Below are 16,133 nucleotides of genomic sequence, written 5' to 3' on the forward strand. Positions count from 1 at the left end.
TCTCCCGAAAAACAATGATCTTGGAGATATAGAGGGGAAACTAGGGCATTATCGAGAAATATTTGCGCCACAACAGCTTTCTTGTATTTTGAGAATTCCAGAGTGAAGAAAGGTAAATCTGAAGTTGCCAAACTGGGTTGTAGTGACTTCAAAAGTACTGTGGTACTTGAAAAAGCAATGACTAGCAGAAAATTAAATCTTTCTGGAGAAAAGATTGAGTGCCTTAGGATTAAGGAAATAAGATTTTCAGAACAGAAGCCAGGGACAATGGAGTGCAAATACAGCCACAATGACATGGAAGAATATTCTGCAGTGAAGTTCAGCACACGACAAAACGCTCACCACTGTTCTCTCAGTCAAATTGCACTGCCTGCACTGTATCCATCGGAGCGCACCCATGAGAAACTGATATTCAGAACATTTTAATGTTTGTACCTCCAATATGCCACGAATCCTATAAACGTCTCAAAATGACTGAAGTAACAGCAATTAGCAATGGCAGTAATGAAGATGATGAATAATACAATACCCATACAGGTAATAGGTAAGCATAAGCATCGCTCTAAGTATATTCCAGTGTGCTTTCATAATTCCAGAAACTGTTTGCGAATTCTGTATTACATAATTACTTAAATTATTTCTGTATGTTTCAGTAACCAAATTGATCTATGTATGAATATAATACAAAAACAAAAAAATTACTTTATATTTTGTATCTGAAGTGCATTAATGTGGTGTGAAAACAAAATAACCTGACGTACATGGATATTTCACATTGTTTCTCTGCAGCCTTAAGTTCCATACTGTAATTAAATAATGTGTTGCAAGGCCCAAAATACTTGTAAAAGTTTTTCACGCCCATACGCACCATACCACATACATAACTACAAATGCTTTTGAATAATATGTTGCTGCAAACTCATAACTTCAGTCCTTTATTTCTCAAAACTAACAAAATGTCACTTAGTTCATTCTGGCAAAGGACCACTCAATTTACGTATTACATGTACTTAAAGGCTTGGTTACTATAGTACGTAAATGACTGATTTCTACTGCATCTCCTGGCCTTGCTTTGCACAACGGAAAATAAAGCGTACCTGAAAGTGAGTTAGGGTGTAATCATTAAAACCAAGGTGATCGCCTTTCCACGAACTTACAGTCGTCACCCATTTCCTCCGAATGCCAAAATATTCTATTGGCTCCCGCCCGCAGAGAGAGAAATGGTCATCGTGATAAAATAATATAAATCTGAGCTCACACGGAAAGATTGAAGAGTTGATTTATGCCACATGCTATTCAAGGGTCAAAGGGTAGAGAAATAGTCCGACAGTAGTTCTGTGTAACGTCTCCCAAATAATTAATACTGAACTGCAGAATAATCATGTAGATACATATGTAGATGTAGATTTTGGGCTTACAGACATACAGCAGAATTTTGTCGCCTGAAGAAAAGCGGCTGTAACAAAGTTAGTCTTACACGCAGTGATATGAAGTCTTCTTACTTAGATTTTGGATTACCATAGTCCTGTCGACACGTTAATTATAAAGACTCGATCATCGAACCTTGTGCTGTGCGATAATTTAATATTGTTCATCGAACGTACCTACAGTCTGACAACAAAATCAAAACAGTCCGAGCGAGGTTTTGTTTTATTAATTCTCGCGCTGTATGTGGGCAGTTTTTATTTGTCCGGCACTTTCTCTTTCCACATGAATTACGGGTTAGTAACTGGTCTGGATTTATTCGTGCAGAAACAGGAGACTACAACGGAACAGTATTGACGGCCATTAAATTGTAAGTAGAGTGCATACACAGCGGGAATAAATATAATAAAATATATACACCATTTGTGTGACATCTCTCTCTCGCATGCGCGCGTAATCACAGTAATTAAAATGATAATTTTTATGGTGAATAAAATACACCGAATTAACACGGAGAGCAATATGTCAACCACTTTAAAATACAGACAGACAATAGTTGTTCCATTAACCTCATTTTACGAACGAATGACGTAATTATCACATCTGAAGGAATGGACTATGCAATGCTATAGTAAATAAGACTTCCTAATAATAAAAATTTTGTATAGAGATATGGGATGTAATGAGTTTTAGAGAAAAACTAGTCGTGACCCTATAATATTCAGGATAGCCTTATTTTAAACATGAAGTTTAAGTATTATTAGCGGGATATCGTTATTTCAGACCGTTTTATAACTGTTTACTTTCGAATACCTTACAAAGGACACAATCAGGAACACAATATCAGTTGTTCCTAAACTTTATCACATCTGTATTGTCGTTTATTATGACCCCGAAATGTAATTACTTATCAAAACACTTTTCAAAACCATTAACATTCCGAAATTAAAACAATTATTCGCTCGATAACTGTTACTGGAGGCCTTTTTGTACATTATGTCATTTTGTTTTTGTGCTTCTAACGTTGTCTTAGATTTAGACGCTATGCGTAACGGTGCTTCTCTGGCCCGTTGTAAAGAACTGACCAAAAAAAGTGACGAATTTCCAGCATGCTGGAATAGCATTAGAAGGACCCACATGTTCTTTAAAGCCACTGACAAAACTTCTATCCGTTTGTCCAATATAAAATTTGACAATACCTGTGTTGTATTTGAGTGTAGATTTGGTTTTCTCTCCCGTGGGATGATTTGAAAATGACTCCCTGCCGGAAACTAGTCATCGAGTCACTAACAGAAATCAGTCACTATTTGCAGCAATAATTACAGTCCAGTGCTTGGAGCGTTAGAGCATCCCATTGATTATTACACTTCTGTTGGAACGTGAAATTGTCATTCATCCGCCACCACTCTCGAGTTAAAGAAACATTTTAGCAGCAGAAACAATGGGAGAAATAAGACACGGATAATCCATAAACCAGATAGTCTCCCTGCGGATAATGGGGAGCTTACTGTAAGTCACTTCTTGAAAAGGAATACTAACACTCCTAGCGTCTTAGGGCTGGTTAGATTGTCGCTGAGTCCAAGCAACTAACACTTTATGAAAGTCCCGTAGGGAGAAAAATTGTCAAGTGTGGCATGTCGCCATTTGAAAGTTGAACAGTCATAAATTTACAAGTTCACAAGTCTGACACTAGATAGGGTCTCTGTCTTTTTCGGCGAGGCGGCCATGAAAGCTCTAAGACCACAGCTAACACCTCCCAGGGTCGCAAAGTGACATGTGAACGCCTGCGACGTTGTGGAAATTCGAGAATGGTAGATTTGATGGCAATGCAGGAAGCCTCGATACGACAGTAGATAAATAAACAAATTCAAGAATGGATAGATTTGATAGCAATTCAGGAAGCCTAGACTGTTCCCATAGCATTCTATTTATTTGGCGCTGCACCCTTTGCATATGTCTGAGCTAGATTCTATGTACTTGCTGTTACATTCCATAAAATCAGATGAAATATTGTCCTCGTATTATTCCACAACATTTGCAATACTTTGAAGCCTGATGGAATGATTAAGTTACAGACTTAACAACTTTCCACTGCTCATTATATTACAGACGACTGACGTACGGTGTGAACGAGACAGTACCTGTGCAATGACCCCTGTCTCCACAACAAGTCTGTATGACTTCGAACTCACATTTGCACAATCTTTTTTACATGTTAATAGCTTTTGCATCGATCCTTGGTAGAACAACAGTACAATAAATGAAAAGCACTATACTGCTTATGTTCTACAGTATCCTTATGTTCTTCAGTATCCTGTAGAACATAAACCTTGTTTACAATGCATGGATGAATGACTGCCGATGGTATTCCCACTTGTTTCTATTAACTCAGATACTTTGACTTTACTAAATCATTGAGTTACCGTTATTTGACAAAGAGACTTGCCGATAGGTATTTATTAATTTCGGTAAGCTGCTTCAGTTATATAAAACGTAAAACATCTGCTTTGGCAACTTCAGCGACGACATTGCCATACCTAGCATGTGTCGCCTGCAGTGTTCCTTGAACCCGCTGCCTGTAGCTATAGCATGTCCATTACCTGATCAGTAATTGACGAAGTGAGTCTGTCTGCAGTACGTTCATGTATGCATCATTACATAAAACTTTCCTGAAGCGCTGAACGTGGCTAACTCAAATACAAAGTAAACTAACAAGAGGAGGCCACGACGTTCGGATCACCGATTTACTGCAAACTTTGTACACTTTCAGCAGTTCATTAGCACAATATAACATGGAATTAGGAAGGCATACTACTTTGGCGTTTTCGAGAAAATCGCAAGACAAATTTTGCGCGTCACCGATATTCCGGTGCGTTGCGACCCTTTGAACGAGATGGCGGCAGTCATGTGGTTAGTGATCAAGTTTTGTAACAGCTGGATAGTTGTATCGTGTCCTGCTCATGTAACTTTTTTTTTTAATTTATAGTTTTTCAACACTACTCGTATTCTTTTATACATATTACATACGAAACGTAGCATGATGAAGAGACGTGTGTTTGCATGAACGTTTATTGAAGATCCAATGTTATTTGGTTGTTTGCTAATTTATACTATCATAACAAACATGATATTTATAGCTATCGGCAAGTAAACGACCAAACGCATAAAGTTTTCATGGTAATGCCGCCTGTCGTGATTTCCTAAATCCCTCATACGTGCAATCGGGTAAGCTATCGAGAACTGTTTTGCACCTCGACGCTTCAATCTGCAGACACAAATTTCAAGGACGACGAATAGGGTTGGAAAGACCAATACGAACATCGATAAATAAGGATGTAAAAAACTTTCTTGAATAATACAATGAGTTACAATAAGCCAGAATATGAGGGTAAACCGCGTAAAACGTCTCTTGCGATTTTCTCGAAATCGCCCAAGCAGAACGCCTTACTACTTGCTCATTATGTTGTCCTAATGGACTACTAAGAGTGCACATAGTTTTAAGTGAATCCGTGATCCAAATGTCGTGGCGTTACCTTGTAAGTAAAGTGACGGGGAAAGAACATACGGTTTCTGAAGATAACGTTACAGTATGTTGTAGGTTACTGATAGGTGACTGATAAATCTAAAGGTTTGTATTTACTGCCTATCTGCTTTTATTGTAAAGTAGCATAATAACATCGATGTCCGAGTTTTTCAGAAACATCGCCATTCACAGATTCTTTGTGAGGTAATTTATAAGTTACTTTTGCTTTATATCTCCTCCAGCTTTTCTTCAAGCCACAAACTACGGTTTATTTCTGGAATGTCAATCTTCTTTGTTAATTGTTGTTTCTGTTTCGTCTCTGAGACTATAAAATCACTGAAAGAAATCTTGAACTGGTTGTACAGTTTTGTCTCTGTTGTTACGCTCTGCGCCGACTTCCATTTTAACTGATACAGTGCATTGCCTAGCGATCGTAAGCTTCTGACTTGTCTTCTTCATACTCTTATTGATTTAATTTATCTCCCGTCATGTTTTTATTATATCTTCTCATATCACCGTTCCGAAAATTATTGTTGAATTCAGCACATTCAGTGCTGTTCTTAAGATCGATTGCTTTTAATCTTTCTCCTTTTCTTTAAGAAATGCGCCTCGTTCCCTTTGAAATCTCCCTTTGGAAAAATTTATGAATTACTGTGCTGGTAAACCTCTTACGCTATTTGAGTTTCAAGCGGCTGAGCAGAACTGAACGTACTCAGACATTTCTCTCTTTACTTATTCTGATCAACACTAAACTGACACACAATATTTTTAGCGCAACGCAGTCTGACTTTCAATAATCCCTACAAAAGAATGGCCCTGACTGACAATAGCCTATACCTTTCATGAATCACTTACCTCACAAAAATCTTCGTTACTCGAACTACTGCAATACAGCGAGTGCCAATACTGCCAGCTAAATAAAAGATTCTAACTACTGAAGGCACTAACTACTGACAGGCATAGTTAGCAAATGAAAGATTTTGATAGAGAACAAACAATGTATTTACCTTATTAGTGTTCAAAAGTCATTATATATATATATATATATAAGTTCATGATATCCGGTCTTACAAATTTCGTTTTTCTGACGGACACACGTCCAGATCGTCCGCTCTCAAAACTCTGCCATATCTCTTCCCACATCCACCACTGCTGGCTGCTCATCTCCAACTGCGCAACGCTACGCGCTGTTCACATCCAACTGCCCAACACTACAATAGCGAATATTCCAACAATGCCAGCCAGCCACAGACTGCACACAGCACAGCCAGTGATTTTCATACGGAGCGCTACGTGACGTCACCAACATAAAAACCTAAACAGCCTACTTACCTCCTTTCCTTTGTTTTCCTCTTACATGTTCCCACAAGTATCTCTGTTAAGTTATCTTGACTTTCGTCAGCGTCTGAATATTCTCCATTGTCTAAGAAACTAAAGTTATTGCATCATTTAAACTGGCATAGCGCCTCCACAAATAAAGTCTCATAAACTAATCGTTTGACTTCCTAACTCTGTTTCGTATCGCTGCTTATTTTCTTTTGCATTGCATCTTATGAGACTATATTCATTTCAATAATTTTTAAAGCTGTTTAGGATCGTCTCATCCGGTGTATTTTATCGTATGATAATGTACAGTCAACGTGTACTTAGTCCTCCTCTACATTCTTACTCTGCCAGCCCCCTTACGGTGTGTGGCGGAGGGTAGTTGTGAGACCACTATCTGTCCTCCCTTTTTCTCTTCCACTCACTAATGGCCCATTTGAAAAGTGAGTGTTCGTAAAGATACGTTTACTTAAGCGATAAAAATTGCATTATCCCGACAATGTTTTTCGGCAACACTGCGACCACACGAACTGCAGCCTCACATTCTGAAACATTACCAGCCACTATTGCCCGGTGATATTTGTGACAGTACGTTTCCGGTCAGAAGAAGCCACACTACGGCCACAAACTGTAAACACACGTGCTAGTGGAAGTAAGTGTGGCTCTACTGCAAATAAGTAAAGTTAGCAAAAACAACAGAAATAGGGATTTGCCGATACGTTCTTTTTCAAGTGAGGTGAATGCTTCAGGAAATTTAACTCGTGAACTGACAATGGATCCATAGCTTTTCCTACAGTTTCACCAGACGGTCGAAACACAGTTTCGAAGATGTCGTACGAGAAATTCATCCCCCGAACTGCCAAAATCAATGCAAATACGAGTCTATACCCGACTGATGATCGCTCTTTCTATTTAAAGCGCAGTTTTCATCAATAAGCATCTTGGTACTAAAAGTACTGTAGTGTTTTGGTAGGACTGAAGGATTTCATTAAAATAAGTTTGAAATAAAAAAAGTTCTATTTTGTTCATCAGTACACGTAAATGGACGTGACGAAGCTTAAAATAAAATGAAGCGTGATTCCGAACTCATCGGCAACAGTTTGCCAATTGTTATTCTTCAGGTGCAACCTTTGCATACGTTACTTTCGACTTCCATAGCTCTGCTCATATATGAGACTCGTTTATGAAATTCTCCATTACTGTAAACAACAACTACTAACAAAAAAGCGGGATCTGTACTCTCGCAAACTTTCGAACAAAAGAGAAACGATATTATTTTGAATTGCGGGCAAACACAGCAAAATGTCCATATTTTTATAAGAAGGTAAAAAAACACCGCTTTGTTTGTAGAAAGTTTCATAGTAAAATCACTAACGGTTTCGCGCCAGTTTAGCTGCATCATCAAGTAATCTGAACCGTGATTAGAACTAAAGTATTTTAGATTTTTTTCTTTTTACATGGCTTTGGAAATATTGCTGTATGGAGTATAATAGTCTAGTGCATTTGGTACTTACATGAACTGTGTCCAACATTGTTTTACGCTGTCCTGGAACCTCGCCCCGGCCTTTACGTCACTGATAAATTACAAACAGCTAGAAGTGTTTATCAAATTGAAAAAAATGGAGTGTCCCTAGAACAAAATAAAACGAGTATTTGCTGCAAGGAGAATAAAATAAGCCCTAGAAAGCATGTGAGAATGTATATAAGCACCAATAAAACATACCATATTGTAGATGGAAGTGATGCGGGAACAGTCGTAAGGAACACTGAACTAGCTAGAGCCCTATGTAAGCAGGAGGAAAATTGCATTGGCCATGGTATTCGAAAAACCAGCTAGATGACGACAGAGAACAACTAAACATGAAAGAGCGGTAAGCGCTGTACAGAAAAATAAATTACAATTTAAATCAGCAAGCAATAAAAAACATGCGTGGATGAAAAACTCATAGTAATTACCACTGTCCATATCCTTCTGAATATGCTTACTGAATTCTTCTCTAGGTCTCCCTCTACGAGTTATACCACCTACACTTCTCTCCAGTACTAAACTGGTGATCCCTTGATGCTCAGAATGTGTCCTATCAACTGGTCCCTTCTTTTAGTCAAGTTTTGTCACAAAATTCTTGTCTCCACCATTCTATTAAGTACTTCCTCATTAGTTACGTGATCTACTTATCCGATCTTCAGCATTCTTCTGCAGCACCTCATTTCAAAAGCTTCTATTCTCATCTTGTCTAAACTATTTATCGTCCATGTATCACTTCCATACGTGGCTATACTCCACACAAATACCTTCAGAAAAGACTACCTAACACTTACATCCACATTCGATATCAACAAATCTCTCTTTTTCAGAAACGCTTTTCTTGGCATTGGCAGTCTACATTTTATCTCCTTTCTACTTCGACCATCATCAGTTATTTCACTGCCTAATGGAAAAACCTAACTACTCTTTTAAGTGTCTCTTTTCCTAATCTAATTTCCTCAGCTTCACTTCATTTAATTAGTATACGTTTCATTATCCTTATCTTGCTTTTGTTGGTTTACGTTATATCCTCCTTTGAAGGCACTGTCCTTTCCGTTCACCTGCTCTTCCAAGTCTTTTGCTGTCTCTGACACAATTACAACGTCATCGGCAAACCTCAAGGATTTTACTTCTTCTCTCTGAACTTTAATTGGTTCAAATGGCTAAGAGCACTATGGGACTTAACATCTGAGGTCATCAGTCCCCTAGAACTTAGAACTACTTAAACCTAACTAACCTAAGGACATCACACACATCCATCCCTGAGGCAGGATTCGAACCTACGACCGTAGCGGTCGCGCTGTTCCAGATTGAAGCGCCTAGAACCGCTCGGCCAGACTGGCAGGCCAACTTTAATTCCTACTAGAAATTTCTCTTTGGTTTCCATTCTGCTTCCTCCTTGTATAGACTGAATATTATCGGGGATAAGCTACAACCTTGACTCACTTCCCCTATCAATCACTGCCTCTCTTTTATGCCATCTGGTTTCTATGCAAGTTATGAAAACCCCTTCGCTGCCTCCAGAATTCCAGTGCATATTGCTTACTCTAAATATATAATTGCTATAAAAGTAGATTTACTTTAGGTTTTTACTAGATTTTCCATTCTTCTACAAAGAATTTGTGTTAGCATTTTGCACCCATGATTTATTAAGCAGACAGTGCGATACTTTTCATACCTGTCAGCAGTTGCTTTCTTTGAAACTGGAATTACTACATTCTTCTTGAAATCTGAGGGTATTTCGGCTGTCTCATACGTCTTGCACACCAAATGGAAGAGATTTGTCTTGGCTGGCTCTGCCAAGGCTGTCAGTATGAGGCGTAGCGCCGTACCATATAACGATCCTGACTTGGAGGCGGTTAAGTGGGAGATGTGTCTCGGAGCTGGATGGTGACAGATGGTGACGCGAGACTGGACGCGCACGTAGTTTATGTATCAGCCGATAGAAGACAATATTGGATAGGGGGACTGTGATTTTAGTTTCGATTGTGCCCACTAGAGGCACTAAAGTAATAGAATGTTTTTCGTAAACTGTTCTAGTATTTTCATAAAGTGTTATTATGTCTTTTTGTGTATGTAAAATGTTATAAATGTGTTTTAGCAGTATGAATGATGCGTGAGTGTGGTTTAAGGTTAATATGAAAATAATTGTTTAACAAGTTATGTAGTAGGATTTAGTGTGGGAACATTTCAAAGAAGTATGGATATGGACAAAGGGGATTTTTGTAGAATAGATTTGTAAAGTACGTTTACGGTAAAGGGAAAGTTAATTCAGGTATAAATAACAATAGTAGATAACTTTATGCATAAGCAAAACTTCAGCATATTAGATAATTACGTCGGTAAAAAGTGCAGTCGTTAGGTTTACTATTTTGCGATTGGTTATTGATGAAAAGCGCGGATTGACACGGGAGAATGTTGTTTTGCTATTGGCTGTTGAGTAAACTGACCAATGGTAAAGCAATATTCTTCGCGCGCCTTTCTCTGCAGGTAGAGAAGACTTAGAGTGTTCTAGAGAGGAATGGGAGCCTAGCCATGAAACAGTTCGGACGTGTGTAGTAGTAGTTCTGATGGAAATGTTAAGTTGCCGGATCTAGCTGTGTTTCATACATCAAAAGTGTTGTAAAGTGACGGCACAATTATTGCGATGGGCGTGTAGAAATTTTGGAATTTTTAAGTGAATTTTGTGAGGAGAAAAGACATATATTCCGCATGGCATATTGAGCTGGTCCGTGGCTAAAAACTGTGACTGCATTTGGTACCGACAGACTTAATATTTGGCGATCATTCTCAAGCGAAAACAATACGTATTTTTGTAACTATTGCGTTTTCGGGAAATGCAACACCATAAACTTGCTAACGTGAGGGAAAGGGATTGTGTGTGACTGTGTTAAGACTAACAAGGGCTTGGCAAAGATACTTGTTCACCTAAATTTTAGAATATATTAATTGAGGACAAAATTTCCAACCTTTCATTTCGTGTGAAAACTTTCTCCCGAAACGTAGATTAGTGACTTTAATTGCAGCCTGGTTCGCATCGAAGTACAGTAGGTTTCGCTCGGCATCCCCAGCGATGATATGCTGAGACAATGTCCACAGGTAGGTGCAGGTTCACCGTAAAGACACAGAAAGATTCGCGCCGCCGCAAGTAGTTCTCATGGAATGTCATCTACTCCAGGGGCGTTGTTTCAACTTAGGTCTTTCTGTGCTCCGTCAAATTCTTCTCGCAGTGTCAAATCTCCCCCTTCATTTTCTTTTACTTCCTCTTCCATTTCTATAATATTGCCTGCAAGTTTGTCTTCCTTGTATAGAGCCTCTATATACTCGTACTACATTTAAGCTTTACGTTCTTTGCTTAGTACTGGTTTTCCATCTGAGCTCTTGATATTTATGCAACTGATTCTCTTTTCTCCAAAAGCCTCTTTAATTTAACTGTATGCGGCATCTACTATCACCCTACTGAAACATACTGCTAAATCCTAACATTTGTCCTTTATCGATTCCTTCTTAGCCAATTTGCTCTTCCTCTCAACCTCATTTATTAGACTTTGTATTCCCTACCGCCTGTTTCACTTGCGACATTTTTGTATTTTATCCTTTACCTTCTGTCTTACCCGAGGATTTCTACAAGGGCTGGTCTTTTTACCTACTTGATCATCTGCTGTCTTCATTATTTCATCTCTTAAAGCTACTCATTCGTCTTCTATTATATTCCTTTCCCCTGTTCCAGGCAACCGTTGCTTAATGCCCCCTCTGAAACTCTCAACAACCTCCGGTTCTTTCAACTTATCCAGGTACCACCTCCTTCATTTTCTACCTCTTTGTATTTTTTTCAGTTTTAATCTACAATTTAAAACCAATAAATTGTAGTCAGAGACCACATCTGCCCCTGGAAATGTCTTACAACTCAAAATTTGGTTCCGAAATTTGTGTCTCACAATTATGTAATCAATCTGAAACCTCTCCAGATCTCTTCCACGTATACAACTTTCTTTCGTTCTTCTTAAACCAAGTGTTAGCGATGTTTAAATTATGCTGTGTGTAAAATTCTACCTGGTGGCTTCCTGTTTCATTCCTTTCCCCCCCAGTTTCCTTTCCCCCCAGTTTCCTTTCCCCCCCCCCCCCCCCCCCCCCCCAGTTCATATTCATCTCTTTCTTTTCGCACTATTGGATTCCAGTCTTAAGTCATAATTAAATTTTCGTCTTCCTTAACTATCCAAACAATTTCTTTCATCTCATCATACATTTCTTCAAACTCTTCAGCACCTGCGGAGCTAGTTGGCATATAAACTTGGGTTTCTGTCGTAGGTATGGACTCTGTGTCTATCTTGGATACGATAGTGCGTTCACTATGCTGTTCGTAGTATCTTACCCAATTCCTATTTTCTTATTCATTATTAAACCCACTCCTGCATTAACCGTATGTGACTTTGTATTCGTAACCCTGTATTCACCTGGCCAGAAGTCCTGTTCCTCCTGCCACCGAACTTCCCTAATTCCCATTACATCTAACTTCAAATTATCCGTTTCTCGTTTTAAATTTCTAACCTACCTGCCCCATTAATAGATCTAACATTCCACGCTCCGATCCGTAGAATTCTGTTTGGTTTCTCCTGATGACGACATCCTCTCGAGTAGTTCCAGGCAGGAGATCCGAATGGAGGACTATTTTACATCCGGAATATTTTACCCAAGAGGACGCCATTATCATTTTACCACGCGGTAGAGCTGAATGCCCTCGGTAAAAATTATGGCTGAAGTTTTCCCTTGCTGACTGTGAACGCACCAACACAGCAAGGCGGTTTTGGTTCGTGTTACAAGGCTAGATCAGCCAACCATCCAGACGCCCCTGCAAATATTAAAAAGGCTGCTACCCCTCTTCAGGAATACATGTTTGTCTGGTCTCTCAACAGCTATCTCTCTGTTTTGGTTGCACCTACCGTACAGCGATCTGTATCACTGAAGCACGCAAGCCACCAAACCGAAGGCAGTGTCCATGGTTCAAGCGGGGACAATGGACGTTAGTCAACGCAGTTTGAAAATCAATGGAAAATTTGCAAAAAGTTAAAGTTTTTGCCTGCAACAAAATACGTTGTCGAGAAACAAGAACAATGGGCTACCTGGTTAGGTAGCCGAAATTTCCTAAATTATTCCTACGTCTCTGTTCTGTTTCCGAACGAAATAATCATTTCACTTAGTTTTAGGGATCTCCTTTTTATCTATCTGACTGTCGCTTGCAGCGGGTTTTAATTTGTCAGTGACGAGAAAGTCGGGGAGAGGCTTCAGGACAGCGTAAAATAATGTTGTAGAGATAATATATGTACCGAATGTACAGGACTATTCTACTCCATATAACAATATTTACTAAGCCAGAATAAAAAGAAAAAAAGAATTGTAAAATACTTCTTTTATAATTCCTGTTTAGAACCCCTGAGGATGCCCCTAAATTGACGTGAAACCGTTCGCAGTTTTAATAAAAAATTCTACAGCGAGAACGGCGGTTTTTTGCGTTCTTATAAACAAAGATATTGTTTTCGCTAACGCACGTAGCTGCAGCGCTGTTGCTGAGAGAAGCAAAAAACAAAAGTGAGAGCGAGAAGGAAGCACTTACAGATGAGGAAAGATATAGATATTGCCCTGCAATGAGAAATACTGATCTGAAGGACGACATCGAAAAAGTAAAAAGTACAAAGAAGGTCAGCTCGTTTTATATTATCGCGAAGTAGGGGAGATAGTGCCACAGACATGATGTGTCAATTGGAGTGGCAATCATTAAAACAAAGGCGTTTTTCGTTGCGACGGGGTCTTCTCATGAAATTTCAGTCACCAGTTTTCTCCTCCGATTGCGAAAACATTTTGTTGGCACCCATCAACATAGGGAGAAATGATCATCACGATAAAATAAGAGAAATCAGGACACGCACAGAAAAATTTAAATGCTCGTTTTTCCCGCACGCCGTTCGAGAGTGGAACGGTAGAGAGACAGCTTGAAGGTGGTTCATTGAACCCTCTGTCAGGCACTTGATTGTGAATAACAGAGTAATCACGCAGATGGAGATGTAGAAATATTGTCCACCCTTGGTGGACAACAGTGGCAGACCCTTTGCAATACATTGGCAGTTACCTCGATACTCAGCATTATGGCCCAGCCATACCGCTAAATTGCAGGCACGATGTAGCAACGTTTACGGTAAAGATATTGAACCCAAATATTGACTAAAATATGATTCATGAGTACGCACCTGAAAGCTCCATAAAACATCTAATTTGTCTAACTTTCTCGTCCTTTTTATTTCGGGAGACGTAAGTGGTGCCCTTGTCCGTAATGCACCACGCTTCTGTTCCTTTGTTGGTATCGTCTGCCAATGGAATTTCTTGAGCTATGGCGAAAAGTGCCACTCTTAGATGGAACTTCTCTACCTCATGTATTAATCGTACTTGGTATAGTCCCACACCGATGAACAGTATTTAATAATCGGTCGAACGAGTGTTGTCTAGCCGGCCGTTGTAGCCAAGCGGTTGTAGGCGCTTCAGTCCGGAACCGCGCTGCTGCTACGGTCGCAGATTCGAATCCTGCCTCGGGCATGGATGTGTGTGATGGCCTTAGGTTAGTTAGGTTTAAGTAGTTCTAAGTTTAGGGGACTGATGACCTCAGAAGTTGAGTCCCATAGTGCTCAAAGCCATTTGAACCATTTCTCTTCCCATTATTTATTACATTTGGTCATTCCAGTGCAGGTCGCCCATGTGGTGGTTACTCACAGTCAGTGTGCGGTAGCGATGTTTCCAGTGCGCTGTCGTCTAGAACTTAACAGAGCATTAGCGGAGCTTAACAGAACATTAGTGAATCTCATTGTCGACTCTAGCAGTGTAACATCAGCCGCCGAGCAGAGAGAACGCGCAGCAGCAGCAGCAGCTGATAAAAAGTAAATTAATTTAGTCTTCTTTTTTTCTCGTGCTTCTGCAAAGAAGTGAACTATACGTGTGTATTTTACTGTACCGACAAGTGGTTAGAAAATCAGTCGTAGTTTTTGTTTTAGCGTAAGTCTTATGAGTATCCTTGTGTAGGTCAGCTTCCTAGTGCAAATTTTCCCGTCGCCAGAAACTCCGTCACGCCACAGAGTTTTAATTTTGTGTTAGTAGACAGTATACAGTTTAGATCAGTGCATTCTAGTTTGAATATTTATCTCGTGTAGTAACTTTTTGGTAAACAGGATTTATAATAACAGGTATCTGTAAATACATCAACTTCCGTAGAGAAATTTGTTTCTTTTTGATACCCTGCGGTCTCAGAGTACAGTGAGAAGGCTGTAAGAAGTTGAACACTTACATATTTCTCGTCTGTATCTCTAAGTCCCAATGTAAGCTGGTATTGAATGATTTTTCACTTACAAGACACTTTATTTCTACATTTGTACAATCTCTGGACTATTTATGTTGTAGTTTCGTTTGTGTCTGACATCTAAAGATGAAATATGTATTTATGATAAAACTTAGCTTTCTTTCTGTTGGAACGTAATGTAAGTAGCTTTATTAATGTTTAAAATTTGTAATCCTAGTGCCTTATTATGTTAAAAAGTGGTGATTGTATCTTATTTGTAGGGAAATGGAACTTGAAATCGACAGTTGGCTACATCCAGCATACAAAAATGTACTGCGATCCACTTCACCACCTAAAGATCACAGTGTTAGCCCATGTAGGAGAAATTAAAAAGTGACCGACCAGATAAGTTTTAATATACCTGTTACTTACAATATCTGTCACTTTATCATTCGTACGATGAATGAGAGAAGGAATTGTGTTACAGTCTTGTCTTGATTGGTCCACGCCTATAGAAAAATAATATGCGATTTTTGGTTCCACCTTGAGGACAACACTCTGTTCTCACGAGACAAATTGTTCTCCATTATACCGGGCGAGATGACACAGTGTTTATCACACTGGACTCGCATTCAGGAGGACAACGTTTCAAACCCGCGCCCGGTCATCCTGATTTAGGTGTTGCGTGATTTCTCTAAATCGCTTCAGCCAAATGCGGGGACGGATCCTTTGAAACGACACGGCTGATTTCCTTCCCCATCCTTCCCCAATCCGAGCTTGTGCTCCGTCCGTCTCCAATAATCTTGCTGTCGATGGGACGTTAAACACTAATCTCCTCCTCCTCGTGCTTTCCATTATCAGTGTATTTCATTTATTCTATATCATCAGTGGAATCTCTTTTATCTGTAACATATGAAAACAGGATTGTTACATAATGGGGCATGTTAAGCGCCTTTACGCAAAAATGACGTTTCCAAAGCAATCACATAACAAACTGGGGACAACACGAGGGTTAACTT

Source organism: Schistocerca americana, chromosome 1, assembly GCF_021461395.2.
Source record: "Schistocerca americana isolate TAMUIC-IGC-003095 chromosome 1, iqSchAmer2.1, whole genome shotgun sequence".
Lineage (NCBI taxonomy): Eukaryota > Metazoa > Arthropoda > Insecta > Orthoptera > Acrididae > Schistocerca > Schistocerca americana.